The sequence below is a fragment of the Tasmannia lanceolata genome, unplaced genomic scaffold (assembly GCF_043159265.1).
Source record: "Tasmannia lanceolata isolate RefF3 unplaced genomic scaffold, GAP_Taslan_0.1 ptg000006l, whole genome shotgun sequence".
Lineage (NCBI taxonomy): Eukaryota > Viridiplantae > Streptophyta > Magnoliopsida > Canellales > Winteraceae > Tasmannia > Tasmannia lanceolata.
This window is the reverse complement of record NW_027518683.1, coordinates 41,830,604-41,835,432: the sequence shown is the minus strand read 5'-3', so window position 1 is coordinate 41,835,432 and position 4,829 is coordinate 41,830,604. Positions and strand designations below refer to the sequence as shown.

At 40.3% G+C, this 4,829-nt stretch overlaps 1 pseudogene; it reads left to right on the top strand.

The window, feature by feature from the left end:
• Positions 1-1,158: 1,158 nt before the first annotated feature.
• Positions 1,159-2,449, top strand: LOC143878611 (metalloendoproteinase 2-MMP pseudogene; annotated as a pseudogene).
• Positions 2,450-4,829: the final 2,380 nt, after the last annotated feature.

The following is a 4,829-nucleotide window of genomic DNA, read 5'->3' as shown; positions in this document are numbered from 1 at the left end:
TTATCACTGCCCTAAAGATTGAAGGTCCCTCAAAAAATAAATTGAATAGGGTTGGATCAATTAGTCTTTTCTCATGCATGTGTGAAAAGGTAGGAAATTTTATTAATATTTTTCCTTTCCAAACTTTTTGGGTAAATTCATGCATTGCTGGTAAATTCTTGCATTGCTGGAAAAACATTCATATTCTTGCATCACATGGACGGTTTGAATCTACTTATAAATTGAAGGTCTTTCTAGATGAACCTTAAAGTCCGGTGTTTTTTTTATGTGTAATCAAACAATGGAAATGCAAGAAATTTTGCCATTAAAAAATAAGGCGAGAAATTCTGAAGAAGTTTTTATTTTCTGATTTTTCTGAGAAAATTCCTGCCATCAAAAGATGTCATTTGTTCCATTTTTTTCCTCAAACAAACGATTCCAACAGCATACCGCTTAACAAAACTTGGCTCCGCCGCAACGCTCTAATATCAAATGGAGCAAGTGGTGTGGAAATATCAATTAAGGGTTTTAAAATATCAAGAGGTATGGATTTGAAATTTCCACACCCCTTGCTATTAGAGGGGGTTGCGGAGGAATCCATTATGGGTCAAGTCCAAATATGTCTCTTTCAATATAGACTTAGACCATTTCTTTAAGAATAAAAAAACATAGACTTGGGCTTGGAAATAATGGATTAAAAGGCTGTCCAAGACAGACACATTTATACAAATTGAGACTAACATGCAACTTATAATTGGGACCATTGATCTTGCAGTGGTCAACAAGATCAACCGCTGCGATCACTACAACACCGTTAATCATGTGTACTTCTGTAAAACTAAGCTTAGTTGCTCTCACAAGACTTAGCGTGTGGGGATGCCGTGAACTTTGGAAGGGATATTTTAGAGAAATAAATGAGGAACACTTGGACCTTTCAATCAAACAGTTTCAAAGCCCGTTCATTTCGTTTAACACCTTACATACGATACGAGACTCGTAGTTTCTTTCAACCAAGAACTTTGACGAAGATAGAGTTAGAGACTCAAAATTAATTGAAGAAACTCTGCAAAGACCGTTGTTTCTAAAAGCGTGTAGAGAGATAGAGAGACAGTCTAACACAGAGCTTGTAATATAGGGGGTGGCTAATATAAATAGGCATTGCTAATCCACCACTTGAGTAGCATTAAGAGCTTTTTCTCTCTATCAGTTTTTTTTTTATACCATAGGGTATCCCCACCCCAAAAGAAACAATGGCCTCATCACCACTTTCTCTTTTCATGAGTATTCTCCTACTCTTCTTTATCGTTTTCTTCTCTCCTCTGATGGTTGAATCCCGTCCTTCGCATTTTGTAACAGAAGGGAAACATCAACATCCCTTCCAATTCCTTAAGGAGCTAGAGGGATGCCACAAAGGAGATAATGTCAAGGGTCTTAAGAAGCTTAAGAAATACCTTGAAAAATTCGGCCATCTCCCCGAATATTACACCAACAGCAACAACAATTTCACTACCGATAGTGCTGAAGATGAAGCCTTTGATGATCTCGTAGAGAAGGCCATTAGAACTTACCAACTCAATTACAATCTCAACGTCACAGGGGCACTTGATTCCATAACCGTTCAACAAATGATGATGCCTAGGTGTGGAGTTTCAGACATTGTCGATGGAAGAACTTCCATGAATTCTGGCAAGAAGCACCATCACAGTCCTACCGGCCTCCACACTGTCTCCCATTACTCTTTCTTTGACGGTAACCCAAAATGGCCTTCTTCAAAGACCCATCTCACCTATGGTTTCATCCCTGGAATCCAAGTCATTGACATCCAAACCATGAGGTCTGTTTGCTCCAGTGCTTTTAGTAAGTGGTCAAGTGTGAGCCCCTTCACGTTTGAGGAGATTCAGGATTATTCGTCTGCTGATCTTAAGATCGGATTTTTTAGCAGAGATCATGGTGATGGAATTGCATTTGATGGGCCTGGAGGAGTTCTAGCACATGCTTTTGCACCCACTGTAGGTTTATTCCATTTGGATGCAGAAGAGAGGTGGGGTGTTAGCCAGTCTAGCGTTACATTCGACGTAGAATCTGTGGCAGTACATGAAATTGGGCATCTGCTTGGACTTGGCCACTCTTCTGTGCAAAATTCTGTTATGTACTCTGGTATTGCTATTGGAACCAGGAAAGTAGAGCTGGATGGGGATGATGTTCAGGGCATACAAGCCTTATACAATAATTAAAGATTTTTGAAGTGATTTAGGGGATAGCTCAGTCTTAACTCTTAAGTACGATTGTGTGAGCGTGGAAGAAAACAAATATAGTGATGTTTTTTGTTATTTGTACTAGTGATTGATTTTGGATTGGGGCTTTATTTTTCCGTATTATTTATTTGAAGAAAGTTGCCTTATGGCTCTTGTATTGATATTGGTTGGGCTATTGGTCTTATTTAATTTTAGTTTGATCACGGTTAATCTCTCTTATTTGTCCCGTCTTTTGTGTTTAATTCGCTACTGAGAGCCTTTTGAGAATTGTAAATAGCTTGACAGGTTGATAAATTATGAAAGACATGCAAGTTGAGTTAGGCCCGTTAGCAAAACATGGCAATGCCCAATATCAGTTTTTTAAACCCCTTAACATGGTACATAGTATTAGTGCCACTATCAGTTCCTATTGTAAGCATGTCTTTTTTTTTAAAAAGACAAAACAAAGTTCTCCTCTGTTTTTTTTCTCCTTTTAGTACAGCCACAAAATGTCCTCATTCTTTTCCCTATTTACAAGCCCTGCCATTCCCATTTAAATATGAAAATAACCTTTTATCTCCTCAAATTTACGTTTGCATGCCATTGAGCCCTAAAGCGAATATTTCCTCTTTCCATTTTCATTTTTTTTCCAAAGAAGCCCCTAATCCCATTCCTCCCCCCCCCCCCTAAAAAACCTTCTTCAAAAGGCAAGAATCAATACAAATCGAAGATCCTTGGCCAAACATTCCATCTCCCCAGAAAAATCTCAATCAATCTCGCTTGCTTTTCAAAACCCACGCAAATTCGTTTTCCTTTGAAAAACCCTAAAATCTTCTGTGAGGGTTCACCTCTATATCAGAAAATCCTTTTAGAGAGGATGAGTCTCTTACGTGCAAACCACGCAGAGTTCTAAGAATTCATTATTCATTCCTTTCAAAAGAAAGACTACAACAATTAAAACAAACAACCGAGACGTCTAGCATCCCCAGAATCAAGCACAAGATAAAGTCCTACAACTACCAGACTCTATCCTTATTTGACACAACATAAATAGATAAACATCATAAACAAAATAGAAGACTCCAGATATTTCGGATCTGTTGAGGGACTCCGGATCTGTGGAGGTCGTTACATCCCTCCCTGCTTCAATTACGCCTTGTCCTCAAGGCTGAAAAGAAGGAAACGGCTCCATCAGCTTGTAAAGGATTTCCCAAGTAGCCTCCTCATTCGGCAAATTGGCCCATTTGACAAGTACCTCGGTAACAGCGCGGTTATGTCGCTTAACCATGCGACGATCCAAAATAGTTCCAGGTTCAGGTTGAACTTGTCCATCTTCTGTTAACGGTGGTAATGTCGGTAAGGATTGCACACTAGTCCCCAACTTCTTCTTTAGACATGAAACATGAAAAATGTTGTGAATCTTGGAGCCAGGTGGTAGTTGTAACTGATATGCAACTGATTCTATTCGTCTCACAATCTGAAATGGACCATAGTATTTAGGAGATAGCTTGAAATTGGTACGGACAGCAACCGAAAACTGCCGATAGGGCTGCAAGCGTAAGTAGACCAAGTCACCAACATTGAACTCAAGTTCAGATCGATGTTTGTCAGCTTGATGCTTTATTCGAACTTGTGCCGCTAAGAGATTATCCTTTTGATTCTGAAGAACCTTGTTACGATCAAGCAAGTCTCTATCAACTTGATCCACATTGGTGTCGCCCTTTGTGTAGGTTGAGATCACAGGAGGAGGCCGACTGCAGACAATCTCAAAGGGTGATGAGTTTACTGAAGCATGGAAAGTGGTGTTATACCACCACTCTGCCCACAGCAACCATTTAACCTAATGCTTCGGAGTGGAGCTGGTAAAACAACGTAAATAGGTCTCCAAGCAACGATTAACAATCTCAGTTTGCCCATCAGACTGAGGATGAAAAGCAGAGGTCATGCATATTTTTGTGCCTTGCAATCGAAAATATTCTTGCCAAAAGTTGCTAAGAAACACTTGATCACGATCACTCACGATCGATTTTGGCATGCCATATAACTTTGCAACCTCTTGGATGTACATCTGGGCCACTGTTGCTGCTGTGTAAGGATGAGAAATAGCCATAAAATGTGCATACTTAGATAAACGATCAACTACAACCATGATGGTTGTCTTGCCATGAGAATTGGGAAGCCCATCGATAAAGTCCATGGACACTTCTGACCACACTTCATCAGGAATAGCGAGGGGTTGTAGGAGGCCTGGTGGGGAAATATTTTCTGCCTTGCTCCGTTGGCAGACATCACACTTTGCCACATATCGATCGACTTGCTTCTTCATTCCTCGCCAATAAAAACCCCGAGCTAAGCGTTTGTATGTGCACAGTTCTCCTGAGTGACCTCCTTCTGGAGTGTTATGGAATTCATAAAGAAGCTTCTCTACTATAGCCGTTGTGGATGGTACCGCCAAACGCCCATGATAACGCAGGTGATGTCCATCCCAAGTAAACCCCGGAACAGCGTTGGAGTCATGTTGTAGTTTGATGGTGAGATTTCTAGTGTCTGTGAGGTGCATCCAACTTTGACATAGCTCGTCGATCAATGTAGAATAAGGGATAGAAATGGCTTCCA